The sequence below is a fragment of the Rutilus rutilus genome (genome assembly GCF_951802725.1).
Source record: "Rutilus rutilus genome assembly, chromosome: 10".
NCBI lineage: Eukaryota > Metazoa > Chordata > Actinopteri > Cypriniformes > Leuciscidae > Rutilus > Rutilus rutilus.
In genome coordinates, this window is record NC_140215.1 from 6,552,036 (window position 1) to 6,576,933 (window position 24,898).

Below are 24,898 nucleotides of genomic sequence, written 5' to 3' on the forward strand. Positions count from 1 at the left end.
GAATTGCATATGGTGATTTGCATTCGTTCTGAAGCAGAAAACCATGAAGGTTTGGAACGATAAGAGCGAGTAAAATGATCTTTAAACATAAATGAAGAAGCCCAATTTTTGGACAAAAACAGACAATTGTGTGTGAACATTCTGGCTTTATACGAGAACACTGGGCTCTTCAAAGCAAGAGATTCTGGCTATAAAATCTGCATGGAGATTTTATTTGCAAAAAAATCTGCACACCTGGCACAACTTAATCATTCAAAAGAAACATTAGGGGGAAAAAGAACGCTGGCCTTCGCACATTAAACAGCAGCCCACTTTAAAACCGGTGTACTGCCTCCAACATATGGTCAGCACGCGAACTTTCCATTACACAAGATAAATGCACATGTATTAGTTCCCACATGCAGGATTTCAATCATTAAGTGGAAATTAAATCAGAAATGTTGCATTAATCTGATGAAAAGAAAAGAAAAAGAAAAAAAAATAGGCTGCACCTCACATAAAGAGATTTGAAAATCTGGCAGTGCGCTATATTGGGCTGACAGAGGTCCCCGAGAAACAGATTGCTTTGGCTTTCCTGCTGAGCACTGCATTCTGTCAAATAACTCGGCGCTTGGCTGAACTATCCTTGCTCGTCCTTGCTTTCTGCCCTTATTCAGAAAATGAAGTGGTGTACTGAAGAGCAGAGCATGATGGTTCTCTATAGGACACCCACCCCGTGGCTGCCCCGCTGCTCTACGGCATATGAGAGAATTCGTTTTCACCTTCTCTTCTTCAAAGCTCCTTCGCCAGAAAGCCGTTCATTCCCCCGACAGGAAGCAGTGATTACCTTTCCAATGAAGTTCTTTTGAGGCGTATTATTTGTTATTGCCCGTTTGAACAACTTCCTTTGAATCAGAGGGCACCTGTTTGAGACGGCTAAGATGTCAAACGGTTGAATTGCTGCATACAGTGACCCGTATTAGGACATCTCAGACTCTTAAAACGTATGAATTCAATCACACTGGATACAAACTATCATATCAAGTGGTCGTGCTGGGCGGTATACCGGATCATACAGAAGCTTTGTCTGAAATCGCTCCCTATCCACTATATAGTGCACTATTTAGGGTGTCGGCCATTTTGTAGTGGTGTCCGAATTCTGAGTGAACGACATCATTCCCTACATTCGTTCACTACTTTTACCCACAATCCTCGATGCACACATTCAATACATTCGATGTACACTTGCTGAGACACTATTTCCCACAATCCAACACGATAAGGCGATAGAGCGGGAATGAAAAATAAACAAAAGTGTCACCATGGCAACGGCGCACGCAAGATAGAAAACAATCATTTATAAGACCAGATGCCTGGTTATTTATTTATATATATACCGTTATCTAGATATTTGAATAAACAAATGTGTTGTGTAGTGTTTTGTTCTCTTTTATTTTCACATATAAATGTAAAAAGTAAATAAATATGACAAGTGTTTTTATTATATATTTTTTATTAAATAACGCAATAAACGTGAAAAATACATACATACAATTGTTACATAAAATTCATACAGCCAAAAAAGGAAATATTAAAGATGAGTAGGTAACGTTTATTACGAAAATGTCCGAGCTCTCTGGCGCGTGATAATTATGTCAGCGTCCGAAGTCGCTCACTCATTTTCGTTCACTCTTTGCTGATGTAGTGCACTCAACTGCCATTCACTATGTAGGGATTAGTGAATGAGTGAACGAGTGAGCGGTTTCAGACACAGCTAGAGTGTTTATTTTTATTATGATATGAATTTTTAATATACCGTAATACCGTTAATATATCAGAACACGGCGCGAGCGCAGTTTGAGAGGATCTCTTTTCACTGTTGCACTGGTGAGGGCACAGCATGTGTTACTAAGCGTGACGGTGAAGATGGATAGGTTCAACTATAATTGATAGCTGTCAAATTATATTACAGTGTTTGCCATACATTGGTTCACAATATCAACACTGCCCGCCACAAACAGATTTTCTAAAAGGCTTTGACATCGTTGAATAAACATGAAAACGGCACGCTTCAAAGTCAAAACGCGGCGTGGGTGTTTTTATATGAATGTATCTGAAGTTAACTGACGTGTTTAGAAAAGTTTCGATGTTATTTCAATTTAATCTTTCTTTATCTCTCCTGATAAAGCAGCGTTTATCATAGACAGTAAAAGAAATGGACACAGCGACCCCATTGGATTCAACGGAGACAAAGTGAAGCCAATTAGAAACTCTTACTTCCTGGGGGTCCAGTGTACTGCGCAGACTCAAACTGAGCTCGACGACGTAGATGTGACGTGAGCAAACCGTCTGTCTTCTAGTAGCTGTGCCAAGATCAATCTGAATCATTACCTTCCGAAACTCGCAGAGACGGAGAGCGTGAGTATGAGCTGTCCATGATCTTGGAGCAGGAGAAACTTTTTGTAGGTGTTCTGATTAATTATTTTGTCATTTTGCCTCGACGTCCTCCCGATTGCCCGCGAGCTTCTCCTCCTGTCCATACGGTAATCTCTCTACTGTGCGACAGAGAGTCGCGTGGCTGTGACGCAATCGTTAGCCTACTTTTACAAAAACTGCTTCTACGGGGCCATAACGTAAGCTACAAGGTAATGAAGCCTTTTATACATTTTCGTGTTTCTTTAGAAATAAATAATGGACAAATGGAGTCTTTAAACGCCTCAGATGTGAAGTTATTCACTGTCAAAGTGACGCCAAAATGAATGGGAGTCAATGGGATGCTAACTGCAGGTGGGGTTCCGCTAGCCAATGGCGGCGCCCGGGGAAGCTTCAAAATAATACAAATCCCTGCCCCCCTGGCGTTTATGAGCGCTTCGCTGCTTTGTGTACAGCCGTTACCAGGGAAACCGCTTTGTGTACAGCCGTTACCGGGGAAACCGCTTTGTGTACAGCCGTTACCGGGGAAACCGCTATTTCTGTTGTTCCTAAAGCGCCACCTCTTTGTAAACAGCCTTGCAAACCTGTATTGATACTAGTGTGGATTTTTTCTATAATATTCACAAAATAGGGCGTTCAATCTACTGCAGTTTTTCCTCTCTTAATCAGTAGGAAATGTGGTTAACACCCAGTCATGCTTGAAAAAAAATAATAATACCGTCATATACCGTGAAACCGGTATAATTTTGAAAAATACCGTGATATGGATTTTTGGTCATACCGCCAAGCACTATCAAGTGGCAAACAAATGATGTTTCACCAGCCATTTTGTCAATCTTAAAGACCTACACAGACATAACTGTGTGTGTTTCAATCTGCTCCCTAGTTCAGTAGCCAGTACACTAGCGAGGCCATTTCTGTCAGGACCGCTACCGTCAAATACGAATGACAATTAACATACAGTTTGGATTGGCGGTATGGTTCTGTTCTGGGCGAGAGCATGGATGCAGCCTAGCATGGATAAGAACAGGGAGAGAGGCGATAACCCCCACTGGTAAACAGAACAGAACCAACATGAATGTTTGCAAATATATTTAATTCAAGATTTTAAAGTACAACATAATTCGAGAATTTATTCTGATTCAAGGGGAATCAGAATGCCAAATCCTGACTGGACGAGAGGAGTTGGGGATGGAGGAGGGTAATTACCTCCTGAGAAACGCAATAGCTGCTGATAATACTTAAGGAGCTTATATATGTGCTTATTATATACAGTGATAGGTGTCGTATTCCTATCGGGTAGATGTGGATCAGCTGATGCGAGCTTGACTAACGTGACCTGCCAGAACTAACGCTACGCTTGATTGTGTCTTACAGGATTTAAGTTTTTTTTTCTTTTTTCTTGTTTTAAAAAAGGAAAAGAAAATGCATGCAACAAGCATGCATATGATATACGTTTTAATGATTTGCTAGAAATATTTCTATTTATGAAAACAAAAACATTATTTTATTTATTTTTTTGAACAAAGAAAAACTGTAAAAACAAGTTTTTTTTTTAGCAAATACTTATTCTTATTTAATATTTGCATTTTATTACATTATATATAACATTATAGTTAGTGTATACAACTGTATACATTACAATTCACAGTTTATTTACACATTTATTTACATCATAGCGTAAATGGAAGTGTGTGTGTGTGTGTGTGTGTGTGTGTGTGTGTATACTGTATATACACATGCACACACACAGGAATATATACACATACACACACACAGAAATATATAACGCATATAAATAATATATAGACACATTATGTAAACAAAAACTTGTATGTAAGATGCGATTATATACACACACACACTCCATTCACACTATGATGTAAATAAATGTAAATTTAACACATTATGCTGATGAACATCACATGCCATTTTTGCAAATTCGACAAAACCATATCCTATCTCTTATGGCTATCCTTTTTATTGAGCCATACATTTCTGCAAAGATGCATGATAAATAATGCACATCATAAGAGAGAAGAATGAGTTTTATATTTTAAATCTTTCTGGATGAAAAGTCTTACTTGAAAATTAAGCTTGCGCTATCTTTCTTAAAATAATGCCACTTGTTTTTATAATAATAAAATGTTAAGACATTCAAATCACTAAGCTGTCTTACAAGCAGGCACCAAAAAAAAAGTATCTGTATCTTAACAGTTTCCAAAACAGGTAACTCGCTCGCCTCGGGACTCATTCGCTTCCGACTCTATGTTCAGAGAAATTGCCACAGGAGGACAACCACACAACATATCACAGAGAACGGCACGCTGGCTGACTTTCTACAGTGACGTATGGCAGACTTTCAAATGGGTTGCATTGATCCAAAACGGGAGTCGGGGGGGAAATAAATGTCTTTCCAACCATGCAGCCTCTAATCCATGGAGGGTAATGTTGTATTAATGTGCACTAACATTCAGACCTCAAACCAAAGTCACTGCAAAGAGGAGGAGGGCAAGACAGATAGAGTGAGACAGGAATGCTGATGTTCAGCTATAGTGACAGTGTCTTCCATTCCAGTCTCTGTAAGGCAGCATGAGACACATTAAATCAACCTGTCTCTACATTTCCAGATCTCAGCCCTCTGGGACATTCTCCTGTGGCTCTCTGAGAGATAAGATAAAACGGCAATGTAAAATCAGCTTACAGGAATACTATTAGAGAGAGAGAGAGAGAGAGAGAGAGAGAGAGAGAACGGCACTATACGGACAGGATTAGTTTGCTAAACGACATATGAGCGACAATTAACACAAATCGTCTGCAATTTCGTGTTCTCGTTTGGATGGGATTGGGATCTGCAGTTATTATAATAGTCTGGATGTGGGGCTACGGAAAGGTCATGCGCTCTGGATGCATGCAAATAACGGGAAGCAATGCAAATATAATAGGATCATATCTGATGTAAAACTTGAACACAAATTATTTTAGCCAGAAAGTTGGTCTAAAACTATTATGAACATGCACCAGGCAGCTAACCGACGAAGAATATTGTAAGATAGAAATTGGTAGAAATAAAACATATATGACAGTAAATTAAGCAACAATTATCATTAGATAAACCTGTAATCCCTGAAAAAGGCACCTTTGCAAAATGGCGTATGAATAAATGTAAACATATGAAAAAAAAAAACATGCATTCATTCAATTAATAATAAATAAACATTTCATTATTGATCTATCATGTTAATTTCTAACAATTCTATATTAGAATGAGCTTCAGGCTGTCAAACAGCATTATTTGTTTATTTAAGACATTTTTTATTTTACCTGTAAAGTTGGAAAAGGTTGGTCTACATCTATTATGAAGGTGCATCAGCACAGCAATCTGGACAGGATGAAAGTTACCCGAAAAACAGTAGGTCATTTGTGCTGTAATTTTTACAGAGGTTGTGCAGGGAAACACAGACGTGTTCGATTTGGACGGGATTAAATTGCAAAGTACATCTGTGCAACTCAAATTTACCTAATCTCCTCATTGTCCTCAAGGAAAACTGGTTTAGCCTGAATAGGGCTACAGAGAGAGAGAGAGAGAGAAGAGAGAGAGAGAGAGGAGAGAGGAGAGATGAGAGAGAGAGAGAGAGAGAGAGGAGATGAGAGAGAGAGAGAGAGAGAGAGAGAGAGGAGAGAGGAGATGAGAGAGAGAGAGAGAGAGAGAGAGAGAGAGAGAGAGAGAGAGAGAGCTGATTTTGTGTTGTAAGAGATACACCTGTCCGGGTCACACTCAGATCGGCCCTGATCCTCCCTGGCTTGAGAAACATCTGCATTCTGTTCCCCTAATTCAGTGAGTAAGCCAGTGATTAATACAGCTGGAGTGGCGCTGCTGGACTGGACTGCAACTCTAAAGGGATAGTTCACACTAAAATCAAAACTCTGCCATCCTTTACTCACCCTCAAACCGTATGATTTTCTTTCTTCTGTGGAGCACAAAAGGGGATGTTTGGCAGAATGTTCACAAAGCACTTCCAAACAATGAATTTAAAGCTTCAAACAGGACAAAAAAAAAGTCACTTTGGCTCATAATGACACTTAATTATGAACCATGACTTTCATGTTTGTGTGAACTAACCCTTTAACAAACACAAATTTAGCTTTTAAAGGGGTGGTTGATTATGATTTCACTTTTCTAACTTTAGTTAGTGTGTAATGTTGCTGTTTGAGCATAAACAACATCTGCAAAGTTACAATACTCAAAGTTCAAAGCAAAGGAAGATATTTGCTTTTAAAGAAAAGGACTACAACAAACGGCTGGTTGGGACTACACGACATTCCTCCCGGGTTAGTGACATCACTAACCCTAGAATTTACATAAACCCCGCCCCCCGGGAACACGCAGCCCATGTTGAGAAGAGGAAAAGTTGTTGTACAAGAGTACATTTGTGAGTCAGCTCAAACTTTAGCATCCATCTTTTCACATGCAATAGAAAGTCACTCTGTGTGCATCTCACAACAGTTCCTATATGAGCGATTTATAGATTTATCATGACAGAATATCTTAATTGAAGATAGTTAACTCCACATCAGCAACATAAATTCATCAACTAACCATTCAGAGACGTCCTGTTGCATTCTACATGTTGTCACTTCTTCTTGAGTCTCTCCTTCATTGTCTGACTCTGTTTTAACAATAGTAGCTGCTAACACACACGAGCTCTTGAAACCCCGCCCTCTGCAGCAGCTCATTTGCATTTAAAGGGCCAGGCACAAAACGGTGCGTTTTTGCAAACCCTTAAAAAAGTGACAACTTTAACTTGCTATATAAAAATATCTGTGTGGTATTTTGCGCTAAAACTTCACACACACACACTCTGGGGACATCATAGATATATTTTACATCTTGTGAAAAGGGCATTTTACCACCCCTTTAATACAAGTAACCCATAAGAGAAAAATAAAATAAAAGAATCCCCCAAAAAATCCAGAGAAATATATATTAGTGGCCAAACATTTCTTCATGGCAGATTTTACTGTAAAAGTTAGTATTAAAACATTGGTTATCAATAATATTACCGGCACATCCAGGTATAAACTGCATTTTCTGATACGATTTTAAGGCTAAATCTGTTAAAAGGATTTAAAGTCAGCATGAAACGGAAGTTGCGATAGTCTTTTCTTCTCTATTATGATGTATATCGGAGTAAAACAGCTTCTGAAAAAAAAAAAAAAAAAAAAAAAAAAAAAAGTACGGTGGGACTTGATTTTGTCCACCGGGAATTGGTTGGATGGTTGTTGTTTGCTATTGGTCGATCGCATATGATTGACAGGTTGTCCCGCCCTTGCACCAGTAAAAACAGAGATGTCGGTGCAAAAGGTAGGGGAGGTTATTTTGATTAAAGACTACAAAGGCACATGGATTTTAAAAAATAATGATGTGCACGGATACATAATTTATAATACATACTGCAGTATCCCATAGGCCAAACAACAATGGTCGACTATAAATATAGTAGAATGTGTTAAACTGGTAGCTTATATTGAAAGTATAATCAAATTAGCCAAAATACTTGATATTCAAACAAACAAGCGAGAGGTGGGGATGTGTAGGACTTGGCAAATTACAGGCGCTAAAATTCTGTGTAGAATCTGTGGAAGAGAATCCGAGTGGGTCCATCTATCAGTATGAGCTAAACTGAAAGACAAAAGCACAATTAGACCTGTAATGTCCTCATTTATTTTTCAACGTCTGATCAAATTACAACACTACGAGCTAGAAATGGAGCCGGACTACCTATCTGAGCTTCTTGACTTCACACCAGCAGCTGAGACACGTACTGCAGTCTAAATGAACAGCACACTACAGGTAAGATAATGCTACTATATTATGCAAGATGACACTGTCACTCTAATTTCTCCCGTCCGCCGCGTCGCACGTGATCTGTCTGGGTTTCACAGACTCATTGTCTGCACTCTGATCAATATATGATGGACAGGGTTGGTGCAGTCACGCCGGTGGAAACTATCACGCATCGCACAGACGGAAAGCATGACTGAGCCATATGGCCCACAGCTATGATGGAATCAGGCCATCAAGACACAAGAGAAGAGTCCAACCCAAACGCACCTCACAGCAACACTGTCGGGATGAGCGCTCCTGCAGAGGGGAACATGTGCTGAACTTCACAGTACAGCTTTATTCTTATGAAAAATGCTGCTCTCGTGACCTGAGGCTCATTCTAAAATAAAACTAATATCAATAGAGATAAACCAATAATTATTTTAGACAACCTAACAAAATCAAAATAGATTTAAAACAACTTTGCGTAAAATAGTGCTGTGTATATATATATATATATATATATATTTTTTTTTTTTTACTATATAAAATAAAAAACGAATGAAATGGTTTCATAATACTGATTTTAAAAGCATGAAGATTAGAGACCAATATTGACTTTTGTATTGATGAGACGGATTAAGATTATTCTTGCTTTTAAAATCAGTATTATGAAACCATTTCATTCGTTTATTTATTTTTTTCATTTCTGGAAATGCAGTATAAGTTGCTGATGTCTTTGTGAGATTTGGGTTTAATGAGCAGTTCAAAAATAGTGGTGGGGGTGGGCGATATGACCAAAATCTTATATCATGGTAAGAGTAATTTTATTTCACGACAACAATATATATCATGATATAGTTATTTTTGCTTTAAATAAGTTTTTAAGTCAGCAAAATTGATAACATTGAAATTTCATAATTCGTTACCAATTTCAATATCACAAAAAAAAAAAAATAATACTAGCTTATTACGTTAAAAAAAACCCTCAAACTTACAGAAGTAAACAGTCAGTAATAAAATAAGAACAAATAAACTAATTACAAGCAAAAGAACAACAAACTATTATAGAGCAAAGAAACAGACCTACCTGCAAACCTTCAAGCACTAGAAATAAGAACTACTAGCCTAGAGTAATCAAATGCATTAAAACAACACTGCATATCTTCATTGCGTGAATTAAATATACTTATTACATGGCTTGGTTGAATTCTAATGTAGAATGCGGTGTGTTATTTCTTGATAACAGACCGCTGCTAAGTATAACACACCGTTGCCATGATAAACAGAGCGTTGCTATGGACGCAGGATTCTAACCGTAGAGACGGAACGGACTATTTTCTTTAGCGGAAGCAATACAATCGTTTTTAAATCAAACTCCTTTTTAAATCAATATTTTGTGTCAAATTATTGATTTATTTGGTAGGTAGCCATGTAATAAGCGGGATAATGTAGAGCGAGGCGGTTGTTATAGCGAATACAACCCCTGATTCAAGACCCCTCCGCGAGCCTGTCGGGTTGTATTCGCTATAACAACCGCCTCGCTCTACATTAGGGGTCTCCAACCTTTTTTCATTTGAGAGCTACTTTTTAAAAATGAAAGTGGCCGAGAGCTACTCATGTAATACAATACTTAAATCTCTAAAATAATGTCTCATAACTCTCATATTAACAACTATCCAAACTGTTTTAGACCTAAAAGTTTTAAAGAGTCTGTGTAGGCCTATATGTCTTAAATGTCAGAGAAAAGAACAGAATCAGAGATAAAAAAATGTTTTATATAAAATTGTACTTTGCATAGTATACTGTAAAAACACATAATTATAGCCATTTTAGTTGATCATAGTTGATCATAACTAGAGATGAAATGGCATGAAAATTTCATTTCATGATTATAGTGACCAAAATGAGCACGGTTATCACAGAATCCGGTTTAAAAAGTATTAATGCTACACAATGAAATCAATTCACCAAGTTTTATGTCGAAAACCAGCAAATAACAAATATAATTAGCATCAATATGCACTTTCTGTTGTTTACATAAACATTAAAATAATAACATTAAAAATGATGGCCAGATTTTAAAGGAGTGTCTTGCAACATGTTATCTACTTAATGTACAAGTTTAAATAAAGTTTTGACAAAAAAGGTTTTATGAAAAGATAAACCTCACATATTTCAGCCTATAAATCATTTTTATAAAAAGAATGAGTCAAAAAAAGATAAATTACTGACATTTACATTGCACATTAGTTTATCTTTTATTATTAATAGTAAAATTCGGTCCGATTTTCCCGTGGCGTCTGTCGTTGCTATGCAACCATGCACTGCGCTCTCCACAACGACAAAGAAGTTTTAGTAGCTAACGGATTTCCACCACCGAAAAACGCTTGCTGTAGCTGATTGGTTGGTTCTTGTCACATGACCTGCGGCACCGCTTGCGGCATTCTAAAAAGTTGAGATCTTTTCATCTCGGCTCGCTGCGCCTGGAAAAAATGAGTGCGTCGCTTCAATTATGAGCGCGCTTGTCGCACGCCTACATTTGAAATAACGCACTCGAGCGTGCAAAAGACGCGATATGTGAACGGCCCCTTGGCGAGCTACCTCCAATCAGGCCACGAGCTACTGGTAGCTCGCGAGCGACGTGTTGGAGATCCCTGTTCCCCTTATTAAAGTGAGACTAAAGTGATTCAGTCAAGAGCACTGAGAGATTTTCTTTTGTTGTTTGATTAACATTAATGACACGCATGACAGCAGATTAATTAGGTTGCTGTCACTTTAAGACCGACTGCACAGATCCAATAGAATGTTACACATGCGTTTTCTTTCTGAACTGTTTACATTCACATAAAGGTATGCTAGTGGCTGAAATGGGTACTGCAGTTCAAATTCTGAATATTGGAGAGGGTTGTTTCTCCCGCCCCCTCCTCGGACTCGGCCCTGATGTTGGTTGCCAGTTTGAGAACGCGCAACAGGAACAAGCGCAATAGACAATGGAAGGCAAAGAGCACTTTGCTCTCGTAACATCAGCAGCATTAATCTAGTGAACCTGTATTTATGCTTCCTCCAACATCTAATCTCACTGCCTGATGAAATCACTGTGGCAGAGACCCTGCTCTGAAACTGCACTGCTGTTCAGCTAATAGAGAGGAGTTACTGATTACAAACAAGCAAGCGTAAGCATTAACAATCTGATTTGAGTCTGCACAGCAACGGCGTGAACGAAACAGCTGTTCATTTGCACGGCCGATTTAAGTTAAGAGAAGTTAATTTAGGGCTATTCGGAGTTATCCAACATCATAATAACTCTCTGCATGCATGACTAAAGTGGAGGGTAAATAAACAAAACAAAAGAAAAAGCTATAAAAAAAATGAAAACTGAAGATTATTATTATTATTATCATTAATAAATAAGTCAAAAAAGGCTAATAAAACAATATTAAACACCTAAAGTTGATGATTATTATTAAACATTAACAAACACAAAAAATAAAATATTACAAGATGACAAAACTGCAATACTCAACAGCCAAAGAAAATCATAAATACTGATGTCGTGCTGAATCCGGGAGCTATATGGAAACCTTTAAAAACAACATAAAACCGTTTATTTGTTTCTTGGCGGTTCTGACAGGAGTCATTTATCTCATAATGCAATTATTCCTTTATTGCTCACTCTCAGAGCTTCTCTCTTGGATGCCACTTATTTTTTTGCTCATCCTCGTCACACACATACAATCACGCCAATTCACCTCAATTCAAGTCATCAAAAATAAAGCCACCAATACTTCTCTGGCCTTCAGGGAGTGGGAGGCCTCAGGCAATTATAGCTGTGTAAAGGGAAGAAATGACCTTTAGAAAAAAAAAAGTCACAAAGAAACTCATTTTTTGTGATCGCACCTGAAAAATAGGTATGATGGTTCGGCAGCAAAGAGGAGGAGAAAGACAGCGATACATTGAACTGAAAAGTTTCAGAAGCATAAATAATAAAGTTGCACAAACGGTCTAAAATTAATATTATGCCGGACATATTGATGGCATGTGGGTGAAAGAAAATTAAATTTGTAAAAAATTTCTTCTGTATTTTTTAAAATATTTTATATAGTTTTAAAATGGTCCCCTTGACAGCTGAATTATTCAGATTTTCCAAGCTGAAATATGGTTTAAATCAAAGTTGATTTGGGGAGAAGGAGGGTTTTGATTTACATAATCAAGAACCGAACTCCAGCATCCTTTCTGAGAGAACGTCTTCAGGCCCTTATGAGACACGGCCGGGGTCTTTTCTCAGCTTAGTGGAAATGACTTCGGCGGACCCGCGGCTTTGATGTTTAATGCCACGTACGGTCTTGCCCGGCAGCCAGGAAAAGGGCTGATTCACAGGCTCAAGGCATTGTGGGTCAGAGGGCAGTCGAAACAGCTCTCGGTCATAACAGCCCTTTGCTAGCCCCATACCAGCGCACACATATGTGCCCCATAACTCAAAACATAAAGCGTGTGCTGATTTCATTTAACGCGCAGATGTGAAACCAGCATGCTGCACATGAGCTTCTTTCCTAAAAGCAAATAGCTTTCGAACGTTCGATTGACAACAACTGCTCCTTTATAGCGTTCATAAAGGAGTTTTTAAATAGGTATTTTAAATTGAATACCTCTTATTATTTTTATATGAGAGGGAGAAACTGGATTTTGCTTGCCTCACTCAGTATCTCACTTTCAGTTGCTTACTGGCCCATAACAAACAGCACAACCAAGTCCGGGACTTTTTCTAGTGATGCACCAATATTAAAATTCTGGCCAATACTTGAGCTGCATGATTAATTGTTAAAATATCGCGATTTTGATTCATACACCCAAAGCGATCTCATTCCTAAATGACAACGACTCGCCTGTGTCTATTAAACCTTTGACAAAATCATTCAAATCTGTGTTGGCGCTGCTACTGTCCCAGTGAAAGCAATTATGTTTAGTAGGGGTGTAACGATACCCTAATTTCACGATACGATACATATCACGATATGATATTATTACGATACTCCAAGACATATAATAAAAGGTTAAGAAAATGTTTGATTAAATGCTAAATTTGATATTATATTGTGGGTGTAAATGAATAGGCTTGGACAGTGGTGACACCAGAATAAATATATTCATGATTCTGAACCTGAAAATACAGAATTATTTTAGACGAATATGCTTGCACTCTGTCACTGGCTAGATATATTTAAAATAATGTAGGCCACTTTTTACTGGTAACATAAGACTTATAACATAAGCATTACCAGGACCCACTAATATTCCCCCATTATTATACATTATATTCAACATAATATATTGTAGTTTAATGTAGTACTCTGAAAACGGAAAGGGTCATTTTTATTTTGGGTGAACTATCCACGATACATATTGTTGCATTTTTGTATTGCGATATATTGTGACACGATATATTGTTACACCCCTAATGTTTAGGTATTTATCATGTATTGGTCCTTTCATCCACACAATCTCGTTATTTCTGTGTTACAAATATTCATATTAATACTGGGATAAAAGTTTATAATCCGGATATAAAGACTGCCTATGGAAGCTGTCAAAATAGAGCAAATCACTTTTTGAAAGTAACTTTCAAATAACAGTCGTAACAATTACATTGTTACACCAGAAGGTGGCGACAAGTGACAAAAAAAAAAGTATTTGTCATTGAATCATTCATTCAAGAGATTTGTTCGAAAACACCGATTCAATCCGGTAATGAAACAAGTGACGTATTTACGAGTGAGTCATTGAATTATTCACTCAATCGTTTTATTAAATAGGCTAACTCGTTCAGATTAATTAAACATTTTAAATAGACTGCAGCAATTATTTTGTCAGAACTTCTAGTAAATTAAATGTTATTTTGTTTAGGTGTCTATTCAGAATTGTGGGATCTCTTTTTGAAGCAAATAAAAATCGTGATTCTCAATTTATCCAGAATTGTGCGGCTCTATGCATCCAATACTAAGCCGCTGAAAACTGATAAAAGGCTGATATAATGAACCTAGGCAAATTTTATAAAAAAAAAAAAAAAGGAAAAAGAAAATGACAAAACACTGAAGTTTTAACATGATACCACGGGAACTTTTTGTGTATCTGGCCTGACAAAGTTTAATGTTTCACATTTCAAAGTAAAAGCTTTTTTCCCCCAAAGAATAAACAACTCATTTTCCGCACAAGTGCACACAGCTATCATTACATGCACACAGTATTCTCCTCCAACATGCACTCTTCAAGGGTTATGTCTTTGCCATAACATGGCACTATATTCCTTTTAAGTAGATAGAAGCACGTGTCGTCATCTTAACCTTAAAACGGGCAGATCATTTTATTAAAATAAACCTATAAAGGAAAAATTTTAGATCGGTGAGATTGTTTAATGTTTTTAAATGAAGTCTCAGAACAGAATTAAATTCAGCTTTGCATCACAGGAATACATTAGATGTTTAAATTATATTCAAACAGAAAAAAAATTTAATTGTAAAAAAAATTCACAATATTACCGTTTTTGCTGTATTTACAAAATACAGCAAAAACGGTAATATTGTGATTTTTTTTTACAATTATAACTTTTTTCTGTTTGAATATAATTTAAACATCTAATGTATTCCTGTGATGCAAAGCTGAATTTTCAGCATCATTACACCAGTCGTCAGTGTCACATGATCCTTCAGAAATCATTCTAACATGCCGATGTGCTGAAACATTTACTATTATTAAATCAATCTTGAAAAGTTATGATGCTTAATATTTTTTGTTGAAACCGTGATACTTTTTTCAAGATTCTTTGATGAACAGAAATGAATAGCATTTATTTGAAACAGAAATACTTTAATATTATGAATGTCTTTACTATCAACTAGATGAATTTAATGCATCCTTGCAGAATAATTTATACCAAAAAAAATTTATGAATAATTGTAAGAAGAGATATGCATGAACTATTATGAAAACACATTTGCTGAATAAATTCCAAAATGTGCACAATAAAATCATGTGACTTTGCCTCAAGTTATGTGACTGAATAATTCTAAACCGCACGTAATTTACTACATTCAATAAAAGAGCCCCAGTGGCTTCCCCAGTGGATGCAACTTCTATTTCCATTGCTATTTCCCCAGAAGTGATGATTCTCTGATTTATTGGCATAATGTTTTTATGATATTCAGATTTTTCACATAAATTAAGCGCGCATGGAAACGGCTAGAAGAGCTCTGGATCCGGCAGCTCTGATCAGATAGCACCACCGCTGCCTCACAAAACCAGTGTTCATGTCGTCAAACACATCTGCACTGAATATTCCAGATAAGACAACGCTCTGTAGAAGCCGAGTCCTCGGGTAAAGATCTGCAATATCATTGACAGCGTGCAACTTCTTAGCCAAACGGGGAAAAAAGAAAAAAAAAAGAGGTTATTACAGCAACTGATTCAACAAGCCTCTTTCCCAAAATACACACTTTTCTGATATGAGATACATCTAGAGCTTAATAAAAGCTCAGTCAAAGGCCTTAAATAACAAATAGAGGACTATCTGGCAGAGGTCAAAAACTTCTGATTAAAAGCATGCCAGATTGGACATGTATTGGGTTTTCCTTACACTACCCAGTCCACATGACACAAATCACACACATCTACATAATTGGCACTATTGACAAGTCTGCAGAGGTGGAGCGTTATCAGGACGGGTCCAAACCTCCAGGGCTTCAGCTCTGATTTATGTTATGGGAGATGATAGGATGGCAGCTGCCCTTAGATTTCACTGGACTTATTTATATTGACAGCAAATTCAATAATGAACTCACACACCACGTTCCCCTCTCCCACGGGACCACGACTAAACCCAGAGACCTCCTATTTGTCACACCCATAATGAAAATAAATGATGCTAAAGGAAAAAAAAAGGCATAATTTAATTCCCTCATTATCGCACCGGTCATATTTGCAGCAGGATGTCATCATGGCTGTGGTTCAGCCGAATAAATACATTTATGTTTCAGACAAATACTGGCCACCCAGTTTGTATATCATCTATGCTAATAAAAACGGCTGCAAAAAACCCTGGAGTGAAGTTTAAGTGTCACCAAATAGACAATCAATTGGTTCCGACTCTTTCCCGCTCGCCCAGTCCTGTTACGCTGAATATTTGCAGTTTAATATCAGATAGTTTTGATTTGTTGAACATTTTTGTTCACTACATTATTTGCAATACTTCCATTTGTGTTGTTTCATAATAGTAAAGTTAATTAATACAACTAATCTTTTTTGGATAACTTTCAGATATTAAAAAATAAATAGAATATACATCAGTAGGGGTGTGTGTGTGTGTGTGTGTGTGTGTGTGTGTGTGTGTGTGTGTGTGTGTGTGTGTGTGTGTGTGTGTGTGTGTGTGTGTGTGTTATATATGTATATATATGTGTATATGTATGTATATATGTGTATATGTGTATATGTATTCACACACACACACACACACAAATGCATATATACGATTTCTTTATTTATTAATATTTTTAAAGAACTGAAAGCCATATTCAGAATATTAGTGAAATAATTATACTAATAATTATACTAATAATAATAATAATAATAATAATAATAATAAAGTAAACTATATATTGTATACTAATAATTGTATATAGCAAGGTTATAATAGTTAAACTAAAAACATTTTTTAAATAAAAAACTTTAACTCAAACCAAATCTATAAAAAACATTTTATTTCAGATAGTGGTCAAGGCAACATTTCTCATTTACATTTAGGTTTACTTTATGTGCTAAAATAAACTAAAAATGAAATAATTTATTTAAAAAACAAAGAAAAATCTAAAACTTATTAAAAAAAAAACTAAAAAAAAAACTTTCAAATGAAAAAGAAATGCGAAAATATAATAAAATATAAGTTTTAGATTTTTCTTTATGGTTTTTATGCTAAAATAACACTTATGGAATATTAGTAAAATGCAGCCAATGATTTCTCAGCTGAAATGTTTAGTTTGAAAAAGGCAATTACTCTGGAACAAAAAAATGTGAGAGTATGCAAACTGATCCTGTGAAATACGCAAGCTGTGTGTTTGCAGTGCACCACAAATGTTTTAACACGAATGTGTTAAGGGAACTCGACTTATTTCAAGCCAGTGCACAGAAAGAGAGAGAGAGAGAAAAAAAAAGGATTTAAAAAGTCTTGCTCAGATTGAGACAAGGACATGTAGAATTGAAGCTGGAAAGCCCTGCGATCCCCTTCTAATCTCGACCTGCATCACACAGCGAGGAGCCGTTACCTCGTGAAAATGATCGATGAAAGCTTTATTCGACATTGCCAGTTCTGACATATATAAAGTACTGGACCATTATAGAATTTAATGCCTCACTACCCACATATGAAATAAAAGAGAGATTTTAATATCACGGTGAAAAGATGTATTGCTGTTCTACATAAAGGACAGCAGCACAAGGAGATTTATCTCTCTTCAATTGCGTTAGCTGCTGCAGAAGTCCCAGATCTGCATTTGTAACCGTAAAACGCCTGACACTGCACTGCAGTCCTGCATCTCTTTATCAACGGGGTCATCCATCAATAGGTAGGAGGAGCGGGGGGGCGGCAGAAATGATATTGATGTCAGTGACTGGTCGACACGCAGAGGATCTGTGGGAGAGTACACACAGGCATCAGTAAGAGCGTGACAGCGAGCGCTCTCTTTCCAGGCATCCGAAAGCATCTTACCCATTCATTTCCTCCACAGGCATTTCAAAAAAATTCCTCAATAGAGCATTAAAGGGGTGGTATAAGGCCCTTTTTACAAGATGTCCGAATCTGATGTTTACAAGTCTTTGATGTCCCCGGAGTGTGTATGTGAAGTTTTAGCTCAAAATACCCGACATATATTTTTATATAGCATGTTACAATTGTCACTTTTTGAGGGTGAGCAAAAACGCACTGTTTTGTGTCTGTCCCTTTAAATGTAAATGAGCTGCTGCTCCCGGGACAGGGGGGGCGGAGCTTCAAGAGGTCTTGTTCTTTTACCTCACACAGACATGCACTGAAAATTCCTACAACTTTTAGCCTTTTATGTTCAAACCAAAGTCAGACAATGATGGAGAGACTCAAGAAGAAGTGACAACATGTAGAACGCAACAGGACGTTTCTGAATGGTTAGTTGATGAATTTATGTAGCTTATGTGTAGTTATCTTCTACACATTGATTAGCATATTCTGTCTTGATAATCTATAAATCGTGTTCCGGGGGCGGGGTTTATGTAAATTTTAGGGTTGGTGATGTCACTAACCCGGGAGGAATGTCGTGTAGTCCCTACCAGCCGTTTGTTGTAGTCCTTAAAAAGCGATTTCTTTAAAAGCAAATATCTTCCTTTGCTTTGATCTTTGAGCATTATGACTTAGCAGATGTTGTTTATGACCAAACAGCAACATTACACACTAACTAAAGTTAAAAAAGTGAAATCATAATCAACCACCCCTTTAAGCCTTGAACCAAACCAACAAACAACCAGCATAAAGATGATTCACATTAAAAAGCAAAAATCAACAACAAAAATATTATAATTAAAATTATTATTAAATCGTTTATTATAATCTTGTGGCACCTAAATCAGAAATTATAGATTTTTGTTTGATTTATTTATAATAAAAAAAAAATTTAAGAATAGAGATTTAAAGGGATACTCCACTTTTTTCGGAAATATGCTCATTTTACATCTCCCCCAGAGTTAAACAGTTGAGTTTTACCGTTTTAGAATCCATTCAGCCGAACTCCGGGTCTGACGGTACCACTTTTAGCATAGCTTAGCACAGATCATTGATTCTGATGAGTCCAGTAGCATTTCTTTCAAAATGACCAAAGAGTTTCAATATTTTTCCTATTTAAAACTTGACTCTTCTGTAGTTAAACCGTGTACTAAGATCGACGGAAAATGAAAAGTTGCGCTTTTCTAAGCCTATATGACTAGGAACTACTCTCATTCCGGCGTAATAATCAAGGAACTGTGCGGCTGTACCATGAGTGCATCAGGCGTAATGATATGACGCAGCGCCTGAAAATAGGTCTAATAGGTTAGACAAACTTAGTCCCGGTCACGTTGGAAGAAGTTACCGAGCTGGGGACTATTTTTAGGCGCTGCGTCATATCACTACGCCTGCTGCACCCATGGTACAGCCACATAGTTCCTTGATTATTACGCCGGAATGAGAGTAGTTCCTAGCCATATAGGCTTAGAAAATCGCAACTTTTCATTTTCCGTCGATCTTAGTACACGGTTTAACTACAGAAGAGTCAAGTTTTAAATAGGAAAAATATTGAAACTCTTTGGTCATTTTGAAAGAAATGCTACTGGACTCATCAGAATCAATGATCTGTGCTAAGCTATGCTAAAAGTGGTACCGTCAGACCCGGAGTTCGGCTGAATGGATTCTAAAACGGTAAAACTCATCTGTTTAACTCTGGGGGAGTTGTAAAATGAGCTTATTTCCGAAAAAAGTGGAGTATCCCTTTAAATGTCTGCCATTTAGTGGAAATAACAACATTAAAAAAAAAAAAAAAAAAACCCTTTTCATTATCGATGCTTCACTAGACCGTAAGTTAGGAATTATAAGCAGTGCAATATATGTGAAGTGTACTGTAAAATATTATGGGTTGTGATTGTAGAGAGGCCAACTCACTTTCTAAATTGAAGAAACCGGATGGGATATGAACTTTCATAACAACACTGTTGCATTCTATAGTGGTTCCAAACTCATTGGCTCTGATCCAGGTCTCGGATCGTTGGGAGTCTGGGCAGAACTTCCTCCAAAAGCTCTCAGAAGAGAACAAGACGGCTTTTTTTTTTTTGTAAAGCAGGGAGTATATTTATAATAAGGTCTACAGGGGGCGACTATATTCATCTCTGATCAATAAACAGCCAGAGAAGAGCTTAATAAGTTTTACAAAACTCAGACTTGAGCAAAAAAAAGTTCGCTTTATCAGATGTGAAATGGGATCGGGGCACAACATCGGATTAGAAGCCACATTTCCTATACGAGCCAAGGCGAATACATGTTAGACACTGCATTTATACATAATCATGGGGAAGTTGTTATTGTGAAAGGTCATTGAAGATCCCTTACAGTCCAAGACAGCTCCTCCTAACTCTGAAGCAAGGCTTATTAAAGTAATGGATGACAGAAAGAAAGAAAGATCAAACCTGAAAGCACATATCTGCCTTCAGGGTTTCATTCCTTCTCTTGTGTTCTATAATACATGTAACAAGGAGAATGGATGTAATCTGTGAAAAACAGTAAGTAAGGGAGAAACCTGGAGTGGCAAGAGCAAAGGACGACTGCAGACCACACTGTGAAACATCAAAGGTTTCAGATCTAAACAACAAAAACGAGAGAGGATTCAAAAGCAATGTGAAGAAACATCGGGTAAACTAAAAGTAAATCCTAAACCGGTAAAGAAGACAAAACTGCTGGTGTTTGTTCATATTGATGCAGAATTTAACTTGCTGTGGTTACTTGGTATTGGCTACTAAAGTGGCTCGTCAACCAGAGTTGAAACTATCTAAATCTAGTTAAAAAAAAAAAAATGTTAAATAGTTCAAATTTAATTAAATAGTTAAAAACTTAATTAAAAACTAAAATTCTCATTTAAATAAATAAATAAATAAATAAATAAATAAATAAATAAATAAATAAATAAATAAATAAATAAATAAATAAATAAATAAATAATTCCCCGTCCAAAATAAAAATTAGGATTACTTACAATTAGGGATGCACAACATTAAAATACGGGCCAATATTTAAAATGTAAAAAAAAAAAAAAAAAAATACATTAATAAATGCAAAATAAAATAATAATAAAACAAAATAATAGTAATAATAATAATAACAATAATAAATAAATAAAAATAGACATTCATTATGTGATCTGCTAAATATTTAACAATGTTATTAGTGTTACTAAAACTTACTTTGAGTGCTAGAAAAATAATCAAAGATGTAAAATTAGAGGTTAAATTTAAGATTTAAAAAATTTATATTTAAAAATATAAAGTGTGTATGTATATGTATATCATATATGTGTGTGTGTGTGTGTGTGTGTGTGTGTGTGTGTGTGTGTGTGTGTGTGTGTGTGTGTGTGTGTGTGTGTATGTATGTATGTTTTACACACACACACACACACACACACACACACACACACACAGCAGAAAAAAAATAAAAAAATGCAATATCGCTAATAACCAACGAATATGGTACCAATATATTGTGCATCCTTATTCATATAATTAGTAAAATAAGATGACATACATTGATGAATTACCATCTTAAAATGACTATATTGTGATAAATACTGTTGCTGTGATTTAAATCACTCTATTGTGGGACAGTGAGAACGAGACTGAAAAAGAGATGAAATGGTTTCATTAATCTTATTTAGTGTTGGAGAGTGAATGCCCTTGATTAAGGATCTCTGCTTGTCTGCAGTCTCCTCTCTCACATCACCTGCAGAACAGGTGCTCATCTGCTCTCTCCACCCCGCTGCTCCCATGAGCCCCCACTGCAGGCCTAAAGCTGTCGTTCTGGAAGACAGTTAATTCCTCAAAGCAAAATGAAAGAAACCTCGAAGGGCCCAGAATCACAGAATATCCCAGACCCCAGGCACCCATGTCTTTAGATGGCTTACTTTCTAAAACAAGAGGCGCTTTTCACCAGGGACATGCAAAGCCTCCAAGGTTTTGTTAAGCCGGCGCAACAAGCGACGAGACCATAGAAACAGCTCTCAAACAATGCAAGCTTTGAAAAGCCATTCCCATCAGCCTGAATGAACATGCTGATCTCCCTCAAATCTGACGGGCTTCTTGGTGTGATGCAGAGCGGATCATAATAAAATCAGCTCGGGTTTTGACTCCGACAGAAGGGACGAAAAGACCCTGCTCTATTAATCTCCTTAAAATAGCACAGAAATGATGCAAGACCTGAGAGGACACAGTAAATGCTGAACCACTTTCAAGTGTGCTGCTAATGAAAGTATTACGCTGGGTAAAAAAAAAACATTGATTTCTTCATTTGAATAATCCGGTATTGACTCTTAACATCCCAAGATTGATCTTTTAATCCAAGCCTTTTAGTGGACGTGTGGAAATATTTGTGAAACATTAGTAGCATGCATCGTGTCCTGCAGAGTCATAACTATTATATTTTTATTATCCAACACTCTAAAAAAGGCTGGTTTGTTTTAACCCAATTATGGGTCAAATGTGGCCAACCCCAAACGCTGGATTAAAAATGCAATAAAAAAATTTAACCCAACGGCTGGGTTTGTCCATATTTGACCCAAAATTGGGTTAAAACAAACCAGCATTTTTTTAGCGTGAATGCGAATACACTACGATGGAAACACTTTTACAGAATAAATCCCTCGATGAGCAACAAAAAACTCAACTAGGGCTGTCACTTTATGTTCGCAAATCGATTGCACAATCGATCGGACCAACCAACACAAGTTTCGAAAACGAAAATAGGGAATCGATCAACGGCCTTTTCTTGGAGCGCGCCAAGACGTCACACAGCAACTGCAGGCTCTAACAAACACACAAAACAGCAAATTATACTTCTGCAATGTGTCTCTTTTTACAACAAACATGTGAATTCTGCCGGTATTCAGACAGTCTCACGCATACAGATTCGGACTACGGGTTACAATCGCCTACGTAGGCGAAATTTGTTTGACATTTCTAATCGTAAACACAGCCATGTTGAAGCCTGCAGTGATGTTTTTCATTGATGTTATGGCAGTCCACTGCTTATTGTTTTTCGAGAATGTCGCACTCCTGTTTGTCATTGTGCACGAAACTGCACGCCAATAAATCATCAGAAATTGTGCGCGTCTCAAGCGCCCTCTTTACGTTCGTCCTAATGCCTGTTAGTTGTCCGTGGATTTGAAAACGGAAACGTCTTTAGACGTGGAAAATCGATTTCACAATCGAAAATCGAACAGGATTTTTGACAAAAGTGACAGCCCTAGCCTCAACAGTGGATGTTATTGGACAACTGGACTAAACAACGGAGCAATTTCATTGCTCGACATCTAAAATGTTGGTTTGATCATTCTGAAATGCAAAATCTGTCATGAAAATGATTTGATATAATTACCACCAGGAATTGTCACACACGATTTTGTTCCCAAACACCAGGCATCCGGACGCAAGAGAACATGAGTGTTTACTGCACATGGTCAGCACGCTCCGAGGTGCAAATCAATTATGATGTACAAAAATTACAGATAATTGTGCGCCACTTTTCCAGGAAGTCACATGGATGGAAACGGTGCTTTATTAGAAGTTAAATTCGCAACTTTGGATGGAAACCCAGTTACAGGTGAATCCGTTTTACAGCCTTGCCCCCACTATAAATGCCATGATCATTGGCCCATCTCATTGAAAACGAATTGTGTCCTAGCAGGTAACTTCTTCCAGGCAGCTTTTTAATATGCTTCTTATTCCAAATCTGGAAGTATGCTGTCATCTGTGTCATTATATAAGCTTTGTGCAGTAACCTGTAACAGCCGAAATTAAATGCAAATGTGAGGTGCATCAACGGTGAAAAATCAAGCAACGATAAAATAACTAAAACAAGCCTAATGACGTTGCAATTGAATTATTAATCTACGTATTGTTGAAATCTGAAATTAATCAGTAAATCAGTGTTGTCAGTCAACCTTAAAGTGTATACAATCTGACTGGTAACTGTGGGCGTCATCAGAGCTGAAAAGTGAGAGGTAAATGAATCCAGGCCCATGTAATTTCATCTCTGAGGCTGCCGTATGTCTCTCCTGGCAAGTCATGGAAACCTAGCACAAAGGCTATATTCATACCTCCTTTGTTAAATAAATTAATGCAACTCTTTAATACTTAAAAAGAGGAGTCATATTACCATGAGAAATAAATGCAATTTTCCATTGCTCATCCACAATTTAAATCAGAGAACCAACTGGGACTGGGTGATATATTTGAAACAATCACATATAAAAGAACTAAATTTAGACCTTTAAATGGCTCATCAGAAAGAAAAAGGAGAAATCATCATTTCAACCAATTAGAAAGAATAAATAAATAAATAAATAAATAAATAAATAAATAAATAAATAAATAGTAAAAACCAGTAAAAAAAAAAAAAAAAAAAAAAAGACTGAAAAGAATGATAAAACAATTTCAAATGAATGCTGTTCTTTTAAACTTTCAAACACTTTTCAACATTGATAAGAAGAAACGTTTCTTGAGCACCAAATCAGCATATCAGAATGATTTCTGAAGGATCATGTGACACTGAAGACTGGAGTAATGATGCTGAAATTCAGCTTTGCATCACAAGATATTCAAAAAGAAAATAGTTATTTTAAATTGTAATAATATTTCACAATATTACTGCTTTTACTGTATTTTTTGATCAAATAAATGCAGCCTTAGTGAGCAGAAGAGACATCTTTCAAAAAGATGATCAAGCCCAAACTCAATGGTAGTGCTTGTTTGTCTATTTTAATTATGAAAAATCGGCAGAGACATCAAGTCACGATGCCAAATATTCATGAATTATAATAATAAAAACAGAAGGATTCATAAACCCTGCCAACTTAA

General features: G+C 36.7%; 1 protein-coding gene across 2 annotated transcripts in view; it reads right to left on the bottom strand.

The window, feature by feature from the left end:
- adarb1b (adenosine deaminase RNA specific B1b) overlaps positions 1-24,898 on the bottom strand; it is a 163,347-nt gene that overhangs the window by 83,690 nt on the left and 54,759 nt on the right. The gene's annotated exons all lie outside the window — the stretch shown is intronic.